General features: G+C 52.6%; 1 long non-coding RNA gene across 2 annotated transcripts in view; it reads right to left on the reverse strand.

Moving 5' to 3' along the window:
• LOC140735132 (uncharacterized) overlaps window positions 1-23,414 on the reverse strand; it is a 48,521-nt gene that overhangs the window by 2,079 nt on the left and 23,028 nt on the right. The window lies entirely within an intron of this gene.

Raw genomic sequence — 23,414 nt, forward strand, 5'->3', positions numbered from 1 at the left:
CACCTAGAGCAGGTGAATGCCTGACAATTACAGGTCGTCACTGGGGAGAACAGCATGGCATATAGCCAGGCCAAGAGCCAGCAATATCTGCAGATCTGACCAGGAACCAGTTTCAACTTGGGCCCCATCTCATTGGGTGGACACTTCCAACGTGAGGTGGAGGGCAATTCATTTAACAGAAAGACTGCTTCAAGGTGCCACAGGTACTGACCAGCTGGAGATATGATCCTCCCCCACCTCTCCATTCACCTTCTAATCACACCTTCACTGCCCCCGATCCATCCCCACACTGCCCTCCCTGCTGGCATCTGCTTAGTCCTACAGTTAGAGAAACATAGACAACCTACAGCACAATGCAGGCTCTTCGGTCCACAAAGCTGTGTCGAACATATCCCTACCTTAGAACTATCTAGGCTTTACCCATAGCCCTCTATTTTTCTAAGCTCCATGTAGCCATCCAGGAGCCTCTTAAAAGAACCTATAGTTTCCACCTCCACCACCATCACTGGTAGCCCATTCCACACACTCACCACTCTCTGCGTAAAAAAACTTACCCCTGACATCCCCTCTGTACCTACTTCAAAGCACCCTAAAGCTATACCCTCTCATGCTAGACATTTCAGCCTTGGGGAAAAGCCGCTGACTATGCACACGATCAATGCCTCTCATTATCTTGAACACCTCTATCAGGTCACCTTTCATCCTCTGTCGCTCCAAGGAGAAAAGGCTGAGTTCACTCAACCTATTCTCATACGGCATGCTCCCCAATCCAGGCAACATCCTTCTAAATCTCCTCTGCACCCTTTCTATGGTTTCCATGTCCTTCCTGTAGTGAGGTGACCAGAACTGAGCACAGTACTCCAAGTGGGGTCTGACCAGGGTCCTATATAGCTGCAACATAATCTCTCGGCTCTTAAACTCAGTCCCACGATTGATGAAGACCAATGCACTGTATGTCTTCTTAACCATAGAGTCAGCCTGAGTAGCAGCCTTGTGTGTCCTATAGAGCCAGACTCCAAGATCCCTCTGATCCTCCATACAGCCAAGAGTCTTACCATTAATGCTATATTCTGCCATCACATTTGACCTACCAAAATGAATCACCTCACACTTATCTGGGTTAAACTCCACCTGCCATTTCTCAGCCCAGTTTTGCAACCTATCAATGTCCCGTTGTAACCTCTGACAGCCCTCCACACTATCCACAACAACCCCAACCTTTGTGTTATCAGCAAACTTACTAACCCATCCCTCCACTTCCTCATCCAGGTCATTTATAAAAATCACAAAGAGTAGGGATCCCAGAACAGATCCCTGAGGCACACCACTGATCACCGGCCTCCATGCAGAATATGACCTGTCTACAACCACTTTTTGCCTTCTATGGGCAAGCCAGTTCTGGATCCACAGAGTATTGTCCCCTTGGATCCCATGTCTCCTTACTTTCTCAGTAAGCCTCGCATGGGGTACCTTATCAAATGCCTTGCTAAAATCCGTATCCACTACATCTACGGCTCTACCTCCATCAATGTGTTTAGTCACATCATCAAACAAATTCAATCAGGCTCGTAAGGGACAACCTGCCTTTGACAAAGCCATGCTGACTATTCCTCTCCAAATGTTCATAAATCCTGCCTCTCAGGATCTTCTCCATCAACTTACCAACCACTGAAGTAAGACTCACTGGCCTATAATTTCCTGGGCTATCCCTACTCCCCATCTTGAATAAGGGAACAAAATCCACAACCCTCCAATCCTCGGGAACCTCTCCCATCCTCATTGATGTTGATTGCCAGCAATCTCTCCCCTCGCTTCCCACAGTAGCCTGGGGTACATGCTGTCCAGTCCCAGTGATTTATCCAACTTGACGCTTTCCAAAAGCTCCAGCACATCCTCTTCCTTAATATCTACATGCTCAAGCTTTTCAGTCCACTGCAAGTCATCCCTACAATCACCAAGATCCTTTTCCATAGTGAATAAAGCATTCATTAAGTACCTCCGCTATTTCCTCCAGTTTCATACACACTCTTCCACTGTCACACTTGATTGGTCCTATTTCCTCACATTTTATCCTCTTGCTCTTCACATACTTGCAGAATACCTTAGAGTTTTCCTAAATCCTGTCCGCCAAGGCCTTCTCATGGCCCCTTCTGGCTCCCCTAATTTCATTCTTAAGCTCCTTCCTGCTAGCCTTATAATCTTCTAGATTCCTATCATTACCTACTTTTTTGAACCTTTCATAACAGACAGACATACTTTATTGGTCCCGAGGGAAATTGGGTTTCGTTACAGCCGCACCAACCAAGAATAGTGAAAAATATAGCAATATAAAACCATAAATAATTAAATAATAATAAGTTAATCATGCCAAGTGGAAATAAGTCCAAGACCAGCCTATTGGCTCAGGGTGTCTGACACTCCTAGGGAGGAGTTGTAAAGTTTGATGGTCACAGGTAGGAATGACTTCCAATGAGTCTCTGGCTGAATGTACTCTTGTGCCTAACCAGTACATTATGGAGTGGATGGGAGTCATTGTCCAAGATGGCATGCAACTTGGACAGCATCCTCTTTTCAGACAGAGAGTCCAGTTCCACCCCCACAACATCACTGGCCTTACGAATAAGTTTGTTGATTCTGTTGGTGTCTGCTACCCTCAGCCTGCTGCCCCAGCACACAACAGCAAACATGATAGCACTGGCCACCACAGCCTCGTAGAACATCCTCAGCATCGTCCGGCAGATGTTAAAGGACCTCAGTCTCCTCAGGAAATAGAGACGGCTCTGACCCTTCTTGTAGACAGCCTCAATGTTCTTTGACCAGTCCAGTTTATTGTCCATTCATATCCCCAGGTATTTGTAATCCTCCACCATGTCCACACTGACCCCTTGGATGGAAACAGGGGTCACCCGTGCCTTAGCCTTCCTCAGGTCCACCACCAGCTCCTTAGTCTTTTTCACATTAGGCTGCAGATGATTCTGCTCACACCATGTGACAAAGTTTCCCACCGTAACCCTGTACTCAGCCTCATCTCCCTTGCTGGTGCATCCAACTATGGCAGAGTCATCAGAAAACTTCTGAAGATGGCAAGACACTGTGTTGTAGTTGAAGTCCGAGGTGTAGATGGTGAAGAGAAAGGGAGACAGGACAGTCCCCTGTGGAGCCCCAGTGCTGCTGACCACTCTGTCTGACACACAGTGTTGCAAGCGCACATACTGTGGTCTGCCAGTCAGGTAATCAATAATCCATGACACCACGGAAGCATCCACCTGTATCACTGTCAGCTTCTCACCCAGTAGAGCAGGGCGGATGGTGTTGAACGCACTGGAGAAGTCAAAAAACATGACCCTCACAGTGCTCGCCGGCTTGTCCAGGTGGGCATAGACACGGTTCAGCAGGTAGACGATGGCATCCTCAACTCCTAGTCAGAGCTGATAGGCGAACTGGAGGGGGTCTAAGTGTGGCCTTCTTCTTGACTAGATTTACAACAGCCTTTGTACACCACGGATCTTGTACCCTACCATCCTTTCCATGTCTCATTGGAACGTACCTACTCAGAACCCCACACAAATATCTCCTGAACATTTGCCACATTTCTTCTGTACGTTTCCCTGAGAACATCTGTTTCCAATTTATGCTTCCAAGTTCCTGCCTGATAGCCTCATATTTCCCCTTACTCCAATTAAATGTTTTCCTAACTTGTCTGTTCCTATCCCTTTCCAATGCTATGGTAAAGGAGATAGAATTGTTATGGAATCAGAGAGTACTACAGTGTAGAAACAGGCCCTTCAGCCCATCTAGTCCATGCTGACCTACTTTCCTACCTAGTTCCATCTACCACACCCAGACCATAGCATTCCATACCCCTCCCATATACTTACCAAACTTCTTAGAAGTTGCAATTCAGCCTGCATCCTCTCCCGCTGGCAACTCATTCAATGCGTACATCACCCACCAATTGAAGAAGATCCCCTTCAGGTTCCCCTGAAATATTTCACATTTCACTCTTAAACTACGACCTCCAGTTCTAGACTCACCCTGAGAGGAAAAGGCCTGCAAGCACACCCCTCATTATTTTGTATGCCTGCATCATCCTGACCTCTAAGGAATAAAGCTGAAACTTTCCCTCTAACTCTAGTCCTCAAGTCCAGTCAACATCTGTGCGAATTTTCTCTGCACCTTTCAAGCTTATTGATAGGTTTCCTGTATGTAGCTGACCAGGACTACATACAATACTCCAAATCCCTCCTCACCAATGACTACACAACTTCATCATAATGTCCAGCTTATGCCAACAGCTATCTTTATGACTGTGCCTACCAGTGATGCCACTTTCAAACCATCTGTATTCCCAGGTGTCTTCTTTCTACTGCAGCTGGGAAGTTTTGACTCACAAACCCAGTGCCCTCAAGGCAGTAACCTGTAAATATTTTGACATTATAGAGTGGGGTAGGGGAGAGGGAGGGAGGTGGAGCTGGTGCAGGGAGGTGGTTCTGTGGTGAGAGAGAAGATGCAGTGACTGAACATGGTGGCAAAGACAATATGGCTTCATACCTGCCTCACCTTTGTGTCCTACACGTTCTACCTTGTAGTAAGCCATCACTCAGGCTTTAAAGGTGGGCAGTGAGGGGGTTGGGGCTGTTCACCTCTGTTGCTGGCTGAGAGACACAAAGTGCATTGGCATTAGGGAAGGAACTGAGGGGCAGCAGAAACTGCAGATGCTGGAACCCAGGATAGGAACCCGGTGTCCGAATCAGAATTAGGTTTATTATCATGGACGTACAGTGTGTTGTGACATTTGTTATTTTGCCAGAGCAAGACATAAAACATCTCTAAAAGCTACAGAAAGAAAAACATAAACAGTGCAAAAAGAGAGCAAAATAGTGAGGTAGTGTTTATTAGCATTAGAACATCTGCAGATGCTGGAAATCCAAGCAACACACACACACACACACAAACTCTGAATGATAGTGAGGGAGGAGGTGCAGGGGTAGGTATGGCACTTGTTCCGATTGCAAGAAGTACCAGGCGTGAGACCAGTGGGAGGGATGAATGGACAAGGGAACGATCCTGCACAAAGACAAAAGAACGGGGTTGGCATGGGTAAGGAAAGATGTGCTTGGTGGTGGGATCCCATTGGACATGGCAGAAGTTATGGAGAATTATGTGCTGGACGCGGAGGCTAATGGGGTGGTAGGTGAGTAGGCAGTGTTCATGGTCTCTTCAGAAATCTGATGGTGGAAGGGAAGAAGCTGTTCCTAAAATGTTGAGTGTGTGTCTTCAGGTTCCTGTACCTGTTCACTGTGAACGCCCCAATCCAGCACCCACCTGTTCACTGTGAATGACGCAGTCCCAGCACCCACCTGTTCACAGTGAAAGCCCCAATCCAGCACCCACCTGTTCACTGTGAATGCCCCAATCCAGCACCCACCTATTCACTGTGAATCTCCCTGCCCCAGCACCCACCTGTTCACTGTGAATGCCCCTGTCCCAGCACCCACCTGTTCACTGTGAATGCCCCAATCCAGCACCCACCTACTCACTGTGAATCTACCTGCCCCAGCACCCATCAATTCACTGTGAATCTCTGTCCCAGCACACACCTATTCACTGTGAATCTCCCTGCCCCAGCACACATCAATTCACTGTGAATCTCCCTGTTCCAGCACCCACCAATTCACTGTGAATCTCCCTGCCCCAGCACCCACCTGTTCACTGTGAATCTCCGTCCCAGCACCCACCTAGTCACTGTGAATCTACCTGCCCCAGCACCCATCAATTCACTGTTAATCTACCTGCCCCAGCACCCATCAATTCACTGTGAATCTCCGTCCCAGCACCCACCTATTCACTTTGAATCTCCATCCCAGCACCCACCTATTCACTGTGAATCTCCCTGTCCCAGCACCCAATTGTTCACTGTGAATCTCCCTGTCTCAGCACCCATCAATTCACTGTGAACGCCCCAATCCAGCACCCACCTGTTCACTGTGAATCTCCCTGCCCCAGCACCCACCTGTTCACTGTCAATGCCCCAATCCAGCACCCACCTACTCACTGTGAATCTACCTGCCACAGCACCCATCAATTCACTGTGAATCTGTCCCAGCACACACCTATTCACTGTGAATCTCCCTGCCCCAGCACACATCAATTCACTGTGAATCTCCCTGTTCCAGCACCCACCAATTCACTGTGAATCTCCCTGCCCCAGCACCCACCTGTTCACTGTGAATCTCCGTCCCAGCACCCACCTAGTCACTGTGAATCTACCTGCCCCAGCACCCATCAATTCACTGTGAATCTACCTGCCCCAGCACCCATCAATTCACTGTGAATCTCCGTCCCAGCACCCACCTATTCACTTTGAATCTCCATCCCAGCACCCACCTATTCACTGTGAATCTCCCTGTCCCAGCACCCAATTGTTCACTGTGAATCTCCCTGTCTCAGCACCCATCAATTCACTGTGAACGCCCCAATCCAGCACCCACCTGTTCACTGTGAATCTCCCTGCCCCAGCACCCACCTGTTCACTGTCAATGCCCCAATCCAGCACCCACCTATTCACTGTGAATCTACCTGCCCCAGCACCCATCAATTCACTGTGAATCTCTGTCCCAGCACCCACCTATTCACTGTGAATCTCCCTGCCCCAGCACCCATCAATTAACTGTGAATCTCCCTGTCCCAGCACCCACCTATTCACTGTGAATCTACCTGCCCCAGCACCCAGCAATTCACATTGAATCTCCGTCCCAGCACCCACCTATTCACATTGAATCTCCGTCCCAGCACCCACCTATTCACATTGAATCTCCGTCCCAGCACCCACCTATTCACATTGAATCTCCGTCCCAGCACCCACCTATTCACTGTGAATCTACCTGCCCCAGCACCCATCTATTCACTGTGAATCTACCTGCCCCAGCACCCATCAATTCACTGTGAATCTCCATCCCAGCACCCACCTATTCACTGTGAATCTCCCTGTCCCAGCACCCACTTGTTCACTGTGAATCTCCCTGTCTCAGCACCCATCAATTCACTGTGAACGCCCCAATCCAGCACCCACCTGTTCACTGTGAATCTCCCTGCCCCAGCACCCACCTGTTCACTGTGAATGCCCCAATCCAGCACCCACCTGTTCACTGTGAATGCCCAGTCCCAGCACCCACCTGTTCACTGTGAATGCCCCAATCCAGCACCCACCTATTCACTGTGAATCTACCTGCCCCAGCACCCATCAATTCACTGTGAATCTCTGTCCCAGCACCCACCTATTCACTGTGAATCTCCCTGCCCCAGCACCCACCAATTCACTGTGAATCTCCCTGCCCCAGCACCCACCTATTCACTGTGAATGACAAAATCCAGCCCCCACCTGTTCACTGTGAATGCCCCAATCTAGCACCCAACTGATCACTGTAAATGCCCCTGTCCCAGCACCCACCTGTTCACTGTGAATGCCCCAATCTAGCACCCACCTGTTCACTGTGAATCTCCCTGTCCCAGCACCCACCTGTTCACTGTGAATCTCCCTGCCCCAGCACCCAGCAATTCACATTGAATCTCCGTCCCAGCACCCACCTATTCACATTGAATCTCCATCCCAGAACCCACCTGTTCACTGTGAATCTCCCTGTCCCAGCACCCACCTGTTCACTGTGAATCTCCCTGTCCCAGCACCCACCTGTTCACTGTGAATCTCCCTGTCCCAGCACCCACCTGTTCACTGTGAATCTCCGTCCCAGCACCCATCAATTCACTGTGAATGCCCCAATCCAGCACCCACCTGTTCACTGTGAATGCCCCAATCCAGCACCCACTTGTTCACTGTGTCTCCCTGTACCAGCACCCACCTGTTCACTGTGAATCTCCCTGTCTCAGCACCCATCAATTCACTGTGAATGCCCCAATCCAGCACCCACTTGTTCACTGTGAATCTCCCTGCCCCAGCACCCATCAATTCACTGTGAATCTACGTCCCAGCACCCACATATTCACCTTGAATCTCCGTCCCAGCACCCACCTATTCACTTTGTCTCCCTGTCCCAGCACCCACCTGTTCACTGTGAATCTCCGTCTCAGCACCCATCCATTCACTGTGAATGCCCCAATCCAGCACCCACCTGTTCACGGTGAATGACCCAATCCAGCACCCACTTGTTCACTGTGAATCTCCCTGTCCCAGCACCCACCTGTTCACTGTGAATCTCCCTGTCTCAGCACCCATCAATTCACTGTGAATGCCCCAATCCAGCACCCACCTGTTCACTGTGAATGCCCCAATCCAGCACCCACTTGTTCACTGTGTCTCCCTGTACCAGCACCCACCTGTTCACTGTGAATCTCCCTGTCTCAGCACCCATCAATTCACTGTGAATGCCCCAATCCAGCACCCACTTGTTCACTGTGAATCTCCCTGCCCCAGCACCCACCTGTTCACTGTGAATGCCCCAATCCAGCACCCATCTGTTCACTGTGAATACCCCTGTCCCAGCACCCACCTGTTCACAGTGAATGCCCCAATCCAGCACCCACCTGTTCACTGTGAATGCCCCAATCCAGCACCCACCTATTCACTATGATGCCCCTGTCCCAGCACCCAACTGTTCACTGTGAATGCCCCTATCCCAGCACCCATCAATTCACTGTGAATGCCCCAATCCAGCACCCACCTGTTCACTGTGAATGCCCCTGTCCCAGCACCCACCTGTTCACTGTGAATGCCCCTGTCCCAGCACCCACCAATTCACTGTGAATGCCCCTGTCCCAGCACCCACCAATTCACTGTGAATCTCCCTGCCCCAGCACCCACCTATTCACTGTGAATGACAAAATCCAGCCCCCACCTGTTCACTGTGAATGCCCGTGTCCCAGCACCCACCTGTTCACTGTGAATGCCTGTGTCCCAGCACCCACCTGTTCACTGTGAATGCCCCAATCCAGCACCCATCAATTCACTGTGAATCTCTGTCCCAGCACCCACCTATTCACTGTGAATCTCCCTGCCCCAGCACCCATCAATTCACTGTGAATCTCCCTGTCCCAGCACCCACCTATTCACTGTGAATCTACCTGCCCCAGCACCCATCAATTCACTGTGAATCTCCCTGACCCAGCACCCACCTATTCATGTTGAATCTCCGTCCCAGCAACCATCAATTCACTGTGAATCTCCGTCCCAGTACCCACCTATTCACTGTGAATCTACCTGCCCCAGCACCCATCAATTCACTGTGAATCTCCCTGCCCCAGCACCCACCTATTCATGTTGAATCTCCGTCCCAGCAACCATCAATTCACTGTGAATCTCCGTCCCAGTACCCACCTATTCACTGGGAATCTCCATCCCAGCACCCATCAATTCACTGTGAATGCCCCAGTCCAGCACCCACCTGTTCACTGTGAATCTCCCTGTCCCAGCATCCACCTATTCACTGTGAATCTCCCTGTCTCAACACCCACCTATTCACTGTGAATCTCCCTGTCTCAACACCCATCAATTCACTGAGAATGCCCCAATCCAGCACCCACCTGTTCACTGTGAATGCCCCAATCCAGCACCCACCTGTTCACTGTGAATGACAAAATCCAGCCCCCACCTGTTCACTGTGAATGCCCCAATCTAGCACCCAACTGATCACTGTAAATGCCCCTATCCCAGCACCCACCTGTTCACTGTGAATGCCCCAATCTAGCACCCACCTGCTCACTGTGAATCTCCCTGTCCCAGCACCCACCTGTTCACTGTGAATCTCCCTGCCCCAGCACCCACCTGTTCACTGTGAATCTCCCTGTCCCAGCACCCACCTGTTCACTGTGAATCTACCTGCCCCAGCACCCATCTATTCACTGTGAATCTACCTGCCCCAGCACCCATCAATTCACTGTGAATCTACGTCCCAGCACCCACCTATTCACTTCGAATCTCCGTCCCAGCACCCACCTATTCACTGTGAATCTCCCTGTCCCAGCACCCACCTATTCACTGTGAATGACAAAATCCAGCCCCCACCTGTTCACTGTGAATGCCCGTGTCCCAGCACCCACCTGTTCACTGTGAATGCCCCAATCCAGCACCCACCTATTCACAGTGAATCTAGATGCCCCAGCACCCATCAATTCACTGTGAATCTCTGTCCCAGCACCCACCTATTCACTGTGAATCTCCCTGCCCCAGCACCCATCAATTCACTGTGAATCTCCCTGTCCCAGCACCCACCTATTCACTGTGTATCTACCTGCCCCAGCACCCACCTATTCACGTTGAATCTCCGTCCCAGCACCCACCTATTCACTGTGAATCTCCCTGTCCCAGCACCCACCTATTCACTGTGAATCTCCCTGTCTCAGCACCCACCAATTCACTGAGAATGCCCCAATCCAGCACCCACCTATTCACAGTGAATCTAGATGCCCCAGCACCCATCAATTCACTGTGAATCTCTGCCCCAGCACCCACCTATTCACGTTGAATCTCCATCCCAGCACCCACCTATTCACTGTGAATCTCCCTGTCCCAGCACCCACCTATTCACTGTGAATCTCCCTGTCTCAGCACCCACCAATTCACTGAGAATGCCCCAATCCAGCACCCACCTGTTCACTGTTAATGCCCCTGTCCCAGCACCCACCTGTTCACTGTGAATGCCCCTGTCCCAGCACCCATCAATTCACTGTGAATGCCCCAATCCAGCACCCACCTATTGACTGTGAATCTCCCTGCCCCATCACCCACCTGTTCACTGTGAATGCCCCAATCCAGCACCCACCTGTTCACTCTGAATGCCCCTGTCCTAGCACCCACCTGTTCACAGTGAATGCCCCAATCCAGCACCCACATGTTCACTGTGAATGCCCCAATCCAGCACCCACCTATTCACTGTGATGCCCCTGTCCCAGCACCCACCTGTTCACTGTGAATGCCCCTGTCCCAGCACCCATCAATTCACTGTGAATGCCCCAATCCAGCACCTACCTGTTCACTGTGAATGCCCCTGTCCCAGCACCCACCTGTTCACTGTGAATGCCCCAATCCAGCACCCACCTGTTCACAGTGAATGCCCCAATCCAGCACCCATCTGTTCACAGTGAATGCCCTAATCCAGCACCTATCAAGTCACTGTGAATCACCCTGCCCCAGCACCCACCTGTTCACTGTGAATATCCCAGTCCCAGCACCCACCTGTTCACTGTGAATCACCCTGCCCCAGCACCCACCTGTTCACTGTGAATCTCCCTGCCCCAGCACCCACCAATTCACTGTGAATCTCCCTGTCCCAGCACCCATCAATTCACTGTGAATCTACGTCCCAGCACCCACCTATTCACTTCGAATCTCCGTCCCAGCACCCACCTATTCACTGTGAATGACAAAATCCAGCACCCACCTGTTCACTGTGAATCTCCCTGTCCCAGCACCCACCTATTCAATGTGAATCTCCCTGCCCCAGCACCCACCTGTTCACTGTGAATCTCCCTGTCCCAGCACCCACCTGTTCACTGTGAATCTCCCTGCCCCAGCACCCACCTGTTCACTGTGAATCTACCTGCCCAAGCACCCACCTATTCACTGTGATTCTCCATCCCAGCACCCACCTATTCACTGTGAATCTCCCTGTCCCAGCACCCACCTGTTCACTGTGAATCTCCCTGTCTCAGCAACCATCAATTCACTGTGAACGCCCCAATCCAGCACCCACCTGTTCACTGTGAATGCCCCTGTCCCAGCACCCATCAATTCACTCTGAATGCCCCAATCCAGCACCCTCCTGTTGACTGTGAATGCCCCTGTCCCAGCACCCACCTGTTCACTGTGAATCCCCCAATCCAGCACCCATCAATTCACTGTGAATTCCCCAATCCAGCACCCACCTGTTCACTGTGAATGCCCCAACCCAGCACCCATCTATTCACTGTGAATCTACCTGCCCCAGCACCCATCAATTCACTGTGAATCTACGTCCCAGCACCCACCTATTCACTTCGAATCTCCGTCCCAGCACCCACCTATTCACTGTGAATCTCCCTGTCCCAGCACCCACCTATTCACTGTGAATGACAAAATCCAGCCCCCACCTGTTCACTGTGAATGCCCGTGTCCCAGCACCCACCTGTTCACTGTGAATGCCCCAATCCAGCACCCACCTATTCACAGTGAATCTAGATGCCCCAGCACCCATCAATTCACTGTGAATCTCTGTCCCAGCACCCACCTATTCACTGTGAATCTCCCTGCCCCAGCACCCATCAATTCACTGTGAATCTCCCTGTCCCAGCACCCACCTATTCACTGTGTATCTACCTGCCCCAGCACCCACCTATTCACGTTGAATCTCCGTCCCAGCACCCACCTATTCACTGTGAATCTCCCTGTCCCAGCACCCACCTATTCACTGTGAATCTCCCTGTCTCAGCACCCACCAATTCACTGAGAATGCCCCAATCCAGCACCCACCTATTCACAGTGAATCTAGATGCCCCAGCACCCATCAATTCACTGTGAATCTCTGCCCCAGCACCCACCTATTCACGTTGAATCTCCGTCCCAGCACCCACCTATTCACTGTGAATCTCCCTGTCCCAGCACCCACCTATTCACTGTGAATCTCCCTGTCTCAGCACCCACCAATTCACTGAGAATGCCCCAATCCAGCACCCACCTGTTCACTGTTAATGCCCCTGTCCCAGCACCCACCTGTTCACTGTGAATGCCCCTGTCCCAGCACCCATCAATTCACTGTGAATGCCCCAATCCAGCACCCACCTATTGACTGTGAATCTCCCTGCCCCATCACCCACCTGTTCACTGTGAATGCCCCAATCCAGCACCCACCTGTTCACTCTGAATGCCCCTGTCCTAGCACCCACCTGTTCACAGTGAATGCCCCAATCCAGCACCCACATGTTCACTGTGAATGCCCCAATCCAGCACCCACCTATTCACTGTGATGCCCCTGTCCCAGCACCCACCTGTTCACTGTGAATGCCCCTGTCCCAGCACCCATCAATTCACTGTGAATGCCCCAATCCAGCACCTACCTGTTCACTGTGAATGCCCCTGTCCCAGCACCCACCTGTTCACTGTGAATGCCCCAATCCAGCACCCACCTGTTCACAGTGAATGCCCCAATCCAGCACCCATCTGTTCACAGTGAATGCCCTAATCCAGCACCTATCAAGTCACTGTGAATCACCCTGCCCCAGCACCCACCTGTTCACTGTGAATATCCCAGTCCCAGCACCCACCTGTTCACTGTGAATCACCCTGCCCCAGCACCCACCTGTTCACTGTGAATCTCCCTGCCCCAGCACCCACCAATTCACTGTGAATCTCCCTGTCCCAGCACCCATCAATTCACTGTGAATCTACGTCCCAGCACCCGCCTATTCACTTCGAATCTCCGTCCCAGCACCCACCTATTCACTGTGAATGACAAAATCCAGCACCCACCTGTTCACTGTGAATCTCCCTGTCCCAGCACCCACCTATTCAATGTGAATCTCCCTGCCCCAGCACCCACCTGTTCACTGTGAATCTCCCTGTCCCAGCACCCACCTGTTCACTGTGAATCTCCCTGCCCCAGCACCCACCTGTTCACTGTGAATCTACCTGCCCAAGCACCCACCTATTCACTGTGATTCTCCATCCCAGCACCCACCTATTCACTGTGAATCTCCCTGTCCCAGCACCCACCTGTTCACTGTGAATCTCCCTGTCTCAGCAACCATCAATTCACTGTGAACGCCCCAATCCAGCACCCACCTGTTCACTGTGAATGCCCCTGTCCCAGCACCCATCAATTCACTCTGAATGCCCCAATCCAGCACCCTCCTGTTGACTGTGAATGCCCCTGTCCCAGCACCCACCTGTTCACTGTGAATGCCCCAATCCAGCACCCATCAATTCACTGTGAATGCCCCAATCCAGCACCCACCTGTTCACTGTGAATGCCCCAATCCAGCACCCAGCTATACACCGTGAATCTCCCTGTCCCAGCACCCACCTGTTCACTGTGAACCTCCGCCCCAGCACCCACCTATTCACTGTGAATCTCCCTGTTCCAGCACCCACCTGTTCACTGTGAATCTACCTGCCCCAGCACCCAACTGTTCACTCTGAATGCCCCTGTCCCAGCACTCACCTGTTCACAGTGAATGCCCCAATCCAGCACCCACCTGTTCACTGTGAATGCCCCAATCCATCACCCACCTATTCACTGTGAATCTCCCTGCCCCAGCACCCACCTGTTCACTGTGAATACCCCTGACCCAGCACCCACCTATTCACTATGAATTCCCCTGTCCCAGCACCCACCTGTTCACAGTGAATGCCCCTGTCCCAACACCCACCTGTTCACTGTGAATCTCCCTGCCCCAGCACCCACCTGTTCACTGTGAATCTCCCTGCCCCAGCACCCACCTATTCACTGTGAATCTACCTGCCCCAGCAACAATCAATTCACTGTGAATCTCCGTCCAAGTACCCACCTATTCACTGGGAATCTCCATCCCAGCACCCACCTATTCACTGTGAATCTCCCTGTCATAGCACCCACCTGTTCACTGTGAATCTCCCTGTCTCAGCACCCATCAATTCACTGTGAATGCCCCAGTCCAGCACCCACCTGTTCACTGTGAATGCCCCTGTCCCAGCACCCATCAATTCACTGTGAATGCCTCAATCCAGCACCCACTTATTCACTGTGAATCACCCTGCCCCAGCACCCACCTGTTCACTGTGAATGCCCCAATCCAGCACCCACCTGTTCACTGTGAATGCCCCTGTCCCAGCACCCACCTGTTCACAGTGAATGCCCCAATCCAGCACCCACCTATTCACTGTGAATCTCCATCCCAGCACCCACCTATTCACTGTGAATCTCCCTGTCCCAGCACCCACCTGTTCACTGTGAATCTCCCTGCCCCAGCACCCACCTGTTCACTGTGAATCTCCCTGCCCCAGCACCCACCTATTCACTGTGAATCTCCATCCCAGCACCCACCTATTCACTGTGAATCTCCCTGTCCCAGCACCCACCTGTTCACTGTGAATCTCCCTGTCTCAGCACCCATCAATTCACTGTGAACGCCCCAATCCAGCACCCACCTGTTCACTGTGAATGCCCCTGTCCCAGCACCCATCAATTCACTGTGAATGCCCCAATCCAGCACGCACTTGTTCACTGTGAATGACCCAATCCAGCACCCACCTGTTCACTGTGAATGACAAAATCCAGCCCCCACCTGTTCACTGTGAATGCCCCAATCTAGCACCCAACTGATCACTGTAAATGCCCCTGTCCCAGCACCCACCTGTTCACTGTGAATGCCCCAATCTAGCACCCACCTGTTCACTGTGAATCTCCCTGTCCCAGCACCCACCTGTTCACTGTGAATCTCCCTGCCCCAGCACCCACCTGTTCACTGTGAATCTCCCTGTCCCAGCACCCACCTGTTCACTGTGAATCTACCTGCCCCAGCACCCATCTATTCACTGTGAATCTACCTGCCCCAGCACCCATCAATTCACTGTGAATCTACGTCCCAGCACCCACCTATTCACTTCGAATCTCCGTCCCAGCACCCACCTATTCACTGTGAATCTCCCTGTCCCAGCACCCACCTATTCACTGTGAATGACAAAATCCAGCCCCCACCTGTTCACTGTGAATGCCCGTGTCCCAGCACCCACCTGTTCACTGTGAATGCCCCAATCCAGCACCCACCTATTCACAGTGAATCTAGATGCCCCAGCACCCATCAATTCACTGTGAATCTCTGTCCCAGCACCCACCTATTCACTGTGAATCTCCCTGTCCCAGCACCCACCTATTCACTGTGTATCTACCTGCCCCAGCACCCACCTATTCACGTTGAATCTCCGTCCCAGCACCCACCTATACACTGTGAATCTCCCTGTCCCAGCACCCACCTATTCACTGTGAATCTCCCTGTCTCAGCACCCACCAATTCACTGAGAATGCCCCAATCCAGCACCCACCTATTCACAGTGAATCTAGATGCCCCAGCACCCATCAATTCACTGTGAATCTCTGCCCCAGCACCCACCTATTCACGTTGAATCTCCGTCCCAGCACCCACCTATTCACTGTGAATCTCCCTGTCCCAGCACCCACCTATTCACTGTGAATCTCCCTGTCTCAGCACCCACCAATTCACTGAGAATGCCCCAATCCAGCACCCACCTGTTCACTGTTAATGCCCCTGTCCCAGCACCCACCTGTTCACTGTGAATGCCCCTGTCCCAGCACCCATCAATTCACTGTGAATGCCCCAATCCAGCACCCACCTATTGACTGTGAATCTCCCTGCCCCATCACCCACCTGTTCACTGTGAATGCCCCAATCCAGCACCCACCTGTTCACTCTGAATGCCCCTGTCCTAGCACCCACCTGTTCACAGTGAATGCCCCAATCCAGCACCCACATGTTCACTGTGAATGCCCCAATCCAGCACCCACCTATTCACTGTGATGCCCCTGTCCCAGCACCCACCTGTTCACTGTGAATGCCCCTGTCCCAGCACCCATCAATTCACTGTGAATGCCCCAATCCAGCACCTACCTGTTCACTGTGAATGCCCCTGTCCCAGCACCCACCTGTTCACTGTGAATGCCCCAATCCAGCACCCACCTGTTCACAGTGAATGCCCCAATCCAGCACCCATCTGTTCACAGTGAATGCCCTAATCCAGCACCTATCAAGTCACTGTGAATCACCCTGCCCCAGCACCCACCTGTTCACTGTGAATATCCCAGTCCCAGCACCCACCTGTTCACTGTGAATCACCCTGCCCCAGCACCCACCTGTTCACTGTGAATCTCCCTGCCCCAGCACCCACCAATTCACTGTGAATCTCCCTGTCCCAGCACCCATCAATTCACTGTGAATCTACGTCCCAGCACCCACCTATTCACTTCGAATCTCCGTCCCAGCACCCACCTATTCACTGTGAATGACAAAATCCAGCACCCACCTGTTCACTGTGAATCTCCCTGTCCCAGCACCCACCTATTCAATGTGAATCTCCCTGCCCCAGCACCCACCTGTTCACTGTGAATCTCCCTGTCCCAGCACCCACCTGTTCACTGTGAATCTCCCTGCCCCAGCACCCACCTGTTCACTGTGAATCTACCTGCCCAAGCACCCACCTATTCACTGTGATTCTCCATCCCAGCACCCACCTATTCACTGTGAATCTCCCTGTCCCAGCACCCACCTGTTCACTGTGAATCTCCCTGTCTCAGCAACCATCAATTCACTGTGAACGCCCCAATCCAGCACCCACCTGTTCACTGTGAATGCCCCTGTCCCAGCACCCATCAATTCACTCTGAATACCCCAATCCAGCACCCTCCTGTTGACTGTGAATGCCCCTGTCCCAGCACCCACCTGTTCACTGTGAATGCCCCAATCCAGCACCCATCAATTCACTGTGAATGCCCCAATCCAGCACCCACCTGTTCACTGTGAATGCCCCAATCCAGCACCCAGCTATACACCGTGAATCTCCCTGTCCCAGCACCCACCTGTTCACTGTGAACCTCCGCCCCAGCACCCACCTATTCACTGTGAATCTCCCTGTTCCAGCACCCACCTGTTCACTGTGAATCTACCTGCCCCAGCACCCACCTATTCACGTTGAATCTCCGTCCCAGCACCCACCTATTCACTGTGAATCTCCCTGTCCCAGCACCCACCTATTCACTGTGAATCTCCCTGTCTCAGCACCCACCAATTCACTGAGAATGCCCCAATCCAGCACCCACCTATTCACAGTGAATCTAGATGCCCCAGCACCCATCAATTCACTGTGAATCTCTGCCCCAGCACCCACCTATTCACGTTGAATCTCCGTCCCAGCACCCACCTATTCACTGTGAATCTCCCTGTCCCAGCACCCACCTATTCACTGTGAATCTCCCTGTCTCAGCACCCACCAATTCACTGAGAATGCCCCAATCCAGCACCCACCTGTTCACTGTTAATGCCCCTGTCCCAGCACCCACCTGTTCACTGTGAATGCCCCTGTCCCAGCACCCATCAATTCACTGTGAATGCCCCAATCCAGCACCCACCTATTGACTGTGAATCTCCCTGCCCCATCACCCACCTGTTCACTGTGAATGCCCCAATCCAGCACCCACCTGTTCACTCTGAATGCCCCTGTCCTAGCACCCACCTGTTCACAGTGAATGCCCCAATCCAGCACCCACATGTTCACTGTGAATGCCCCAATCCAGCACCCACCTATTCACTGTGATGCCCCTGTCCCAGCACCCACCTGTTCACTGTGAATGCCCCTGTCCCAGCACCCATCAATTCACTGTGAATGCCCCAATCCAGCACCTACCTGTTCACTGTGAATGCCCCTGTCCCAGCACCCACCTGTTCACTGTGAATGCCCCAATCCAGCACCCACCTGTTCACAGTGAATGCCCCAATCCAGCACCCATCTGTTCACAGTGAATGCCCTAATCCAGCACCTATCAAGTCACTGTGAATCACCCTGCCCCAGCACCCACCTGTTCACTGTGAATATCCCAGTCCCAGCACCCACCTGTTCACTGTGAATCACCCTGCCCCAGCACCCACCTGTTCACTGTGAATCTCCCTGCCCCAGCACCCACCAATTCACTGTGAATCTCCCTGTCCCAGCACCCATCAATTCACTGTGAATCTACGTCCCAGCACCCACCTATTCACTTCGAATCTCCGTCCCAGCACCCACCTATTCACTGTGAATGACAAAATCCAGCACCCACCTGTTCACTGTGAATCTCCCTGTCCCAGCACCCACCTATTCAATGTGAATCTCCCTGCCCCAGCACCCACCTGTTCACTGTGAATCTCCCTGTCCCAGCACCCACCTGTTCACTGTGAATCTCCCTGCCCCAGCACCCACCTGTTCACTGTGAATCTACCTGCCCAAGCACCCACCTATTCACTGTGATTCTCCATCCCAGCACCCACCTATTCACTGTGAATCTCCCTGTCCCAGCACCCACCTGTTCACTGTGAATCTCCCTGTCTCAGCAACCATCAATTCACTGTGAACGCCCCAATCCAGCACCCACCTGTTCACTGTGAATGCCCCTGTCCCAGCACCCATCAATTCACTCTGAATGCCCCAATCCAGCACCCTCCTGTTGACTGTGAATGCCCCTGTCCCAGCACCCACCTGTTCACTGTGAATGCCCCAATCCAGCACCCATCAATTCACTGTGAATGCCCCAATCCAGCACCCACCTGTTCACTGTGAATGCCCCAATCCAGCACCCAGCTATACACCGTGAATCTCCCTGTCCCAGCACCCACCTGTTCACTGTGAACCTCCGCCCCAGCACCCACCTATTCACTGTGAATCTCCCTGTTCCAGCACCCACCTGTTCACTGTGAATCTACCTGCCCCAGCACCCAACTGTTCACTCTGAATGCCCCTGTCCCAGCACTCACCTGTTCACAGTGAATGCCCCAATCCAGCACCCACCTGTTCACTGTGAATGCCCCAATCCATCACCCACCTATTCACTGTGAATCTCCCTGCCCCAGCACCCACCTGTTCACTGTGAATACCCCTGACCCAGCACCCACCTATTCACTATGAATTCCCCTGTCCCAGCACCCACCTGTTCACAGTGAATGCCCCTGTCCCAGCACCCACCTGTTCACTGTGAATCTCCCTGCCCCAGCACCCACCTGTTCACTGTGAATCTCCCTGCCCCAGCACCCACCTATTCACTGTGAATCTACCTGCCCCAGCAACAATCAATTCACTGTGAATCTCCGTCCAAGTACCCACCTATTCACTGGGAATCTCCATCCCAGCACCCACCTATTCACTGTGAATCTCCCTGTCATAGCACCCACCTGTTCACTGTGAATCTCCCTGTCTCAGCACCCATCAATTCACTGTGAATGCCCCAGTCCAGCACCCACCTGTTCACTGTGAATGCCCCTGTCCCAGCACCCATCAATTCACTGTGAATGCCTCAATCCAGCACCCACTTATTCACTGTGAATCACCCTGCCCCAGCACCCACCTGTTCACTGAAAATGCCCCAATCCAGCACCCACCTGTTCACTGTGAATGCCCCTGTCCCAGCACCCACCTGTTCACAGTGAATGCCCCAATCCAGCACCCACCTATTCACTGTGAATCTCCATCCCAGCACCCACCTATTCACTGTGAATCTCCCTGTCCCAGCACCCACCTGTTCACTGTGAATCTCCCTGCCCCAGCACCCACCTGTTCCCTGTGAATCTCCCTGCCCCAGCACCCACCTATTCACTGTGAATCTCCATCCCAGCACCCACCTATTCACTGTGAATCTCCCTGTCCCAGCACCCACCTGTTCACTGTGAATCTCCCTGTCTCAGCACCCATCAATTCACTGTGAACGCCCCAATCCAGCACCCACCTGTTCACTGTGAATGCCCCTGTCCCAGCACCCATCAATTCACTGTGAATGCCCCAATCCAGCACGCACTTGTTCACTGTGAATGACCCAATCCAGCACCCACCTGTTCACTGTGAATGACAAAATCCAGCCCCCACCTGTTCACTGTGAATGCCCCAATCTAGCACCCAACTGATCACTGTAAATGCCCCTGTCCCAGCACCCACCTGTTCACTGTGAATGCCCCAATCTAGCACCCACCTGTTCACTGTGAATCTCCCTGTCCCAGCACCCACCTGTTCACTGTGAATCTCCCTGCCCCAGCACCCACCTGTTCACTGTGAATCTCCCTGTCCCAGCACCCACCTGTTCACTGTGAATCTACCTGCCCCAGCACCCATCTATTCACTGTGAATCTACCTGCCCCAGCACCCATCAATTCACTGTGAATCTACGTCCCAGCACCCACCTATTCACTTCGAATCTCCGTCCCAGCACCCACCTATTCACTGTGAATCTCCCTGTCCCAGCACCCACCTATTCACTGTGAATGACAAAATCCAGCCCCCACCTGTTCACTGTGAATGCCCGTGTCCCAGCACCCACCTGTTCACTGTGAATGCCCCAATCCAGCACCCACCTATTCACAGTGAATCTAGATGCCCCAGCACCCATCAATTCACTGTGAATCTCTGTCCCAGCACCCACCTATTCACTGTGAATCTCCCTGCCCCAGCACCCATCAATTCACTGTGAATCTCCCTGTCCCAGCACCCACCTATTCACTGTGTATCTACCTGCCCCAGCACCCACCTATTCACGTTGAATCTCCGTCCCAGCACCCACCTATTCACTGTGAATCTCCCTGTCCCAGCACCCACCTATTCACTGTGAATCTCCCTGTCTCAGCACCCACCAATTCACTGAGAATGCCCCAATCCAGCACCCACCTATTCACAGTGAATCTAGATGCCCCAGCACCCATCAATTCACTGTGAATCTCTGCCCCAGCACCCACCTATTCACGTTGAATCTCCGTCCCAGCACCCACCTATTCACTGTGAATCTCCCTGTCCCAGCACCCACCTATTCACTGTGAATCTCCCTGTCTCAGCACCCACCAATTCACTGAGAATGCCCCAATCCAGCACCCACCTGTTCACTGTTAATGCCCCTGTCCCAGCACCCACCTGTTCACTGTGAATGCCCCTGTCCCAGCACCCATCAATTCACTGTGAATGCCCCAATCCAGCACCCACCTATTGACTGTGAATCTCCCTGCCCCATCACCCACCTGTTCACTGTGAATGCCCCAATCCAGCACCCACCTGTTCACTCTGAATGCCCCTGTCCTAGCACCCACCTGTTCACAGTGAATGCCCCAATCCAGCACCCACATGTTCACTGTGAATGCCCCAATCCAGCACCCACCTATTCACTGTGATGCCCCTGTCCCAGCACCCACCTGTTCACTGTGAATGCCCCTGTCCCAGCACCCATCAATTCACTGTGAATGCCCCAATCCAGCACCTACCTGTTCACTGTGAATGCCCCTGTCCCAGCACCCACCTGTTCACTGTGAATGCCCCAATCCAGCACCCACCTGTTCACAGTGAATGCCCCAATCCAGCACCCATCTGTTCACAGTGAATGCCCTAATCCAGCACCTATCAAGTCACTGTGAATCACCCTGCCCCAGCACCCACCTGTTCACTGTGAATATCCCAGTCCCAGCACCCACCTGTTCACTGTGAATCACCCTGCCCCAGCACCCACCTGTTCACTGTGAATCTCCCTGCCCCAGCACCCACCAATTCACTGTGAATCTCCCTGTCCCAGCACCCATCAATTCACTGTGAATCTACGTCCCAGCACCCACCTATTCACTTCGAATCTCCGTCCCAGCACCCACCTATTCACTGTGAATGACAAAATCCAGCACCCACCTGTTCACTGTGAATCTCCCTGTCCCAGCACCCACCTATTCAATGTGAATCTCCCTGCCCCAGCACCCACCTGTTCACTGTGAATCTCCCTGTCCCAGCACCCACCTGTTCACTGTGAATCTCCCTGCCCCAGCACCCACCTGTTCACTGTGAATCTACCTGCCCAAGCACCCACCTATTCACTGTGATTCTCCATCCCAGCACCCACCTATTCACTGTGAATCTCCCTGTCCCAGCACCCACCTGTTCACTGTGAATCTCCCTGTCTCAGCAACCATCAATTCACTGTGAACGCCCCAATCCAGCACCCACCTGTTCACTGTGAATGCCCCTGTCCCAGCACCCATCAATTCACTCTGAATGCCCCAATCCAGCACCCTCCTGTTGACTGTGAATGCCCCTGTCCCAGCACCCACCTGTTCACTGTGAATGCCCCAATCCAGCACCCATCAATTCACTGTGAATGCCCCAATCCAGCACCCACCTGTTCACTGTGAATGCCCCAATCCAGCACCCAGCTATACACCGTGAATCTCCCTGTCCCAGCACCCACCTGTTCACTGTGAACCTCCGCCCCAGCACCCACCTATTCACTGTGAATCTCCCTGTTCCAGCACCCACCTGTTCACTGTGAATCTACCTGCCCCAGCACCCAACTGTTCACTCTGAATGCCCCTGTCCCAGCACTCACCTGTTCACAGTGAATGCCCCAATCCAGCACCCACCTGTTCACTGTGAATGCCCCAATCCATCACCCACCTATTCACTGTGAATCTCCCTGCCCCAGCACCCACCTGTTCACTGTGAATACCCCTGACCCAGCACCCACCTATTCACTATGAATTCCCCTGTCCCAGCACCCACCTGTTCACAGTGAATGCCCCTGTCCCAGCACCCACCTGTTCACTGTGAATCTCCCTGCCCCAGCACCCACCTGTTCACTGTGAATCTCCCTGCCCCAGCACCCACCTATTCACTGTGAATCTACCTGCCCCAGCAACAATCAATTCACTGTGAATCTCCGTCCAAGTACCCACCTATT

The sequence above is a fragment of the Hemitrygon akajei genome, chromosome 11, assembly GCF_048418815.1.
Source record: "Hemitrygon akajei chromosome 11, sHemAka1.3, whole genome shotgun sequence".
Classification (NCBI taxonomy): domain Eukaryota; kingdom Metazoa; phylum Chordata; class Chondrichthyes; order Myliobatiformes; family Dasyatidae; genus Hemitrygon; species Hemitrygon akajei.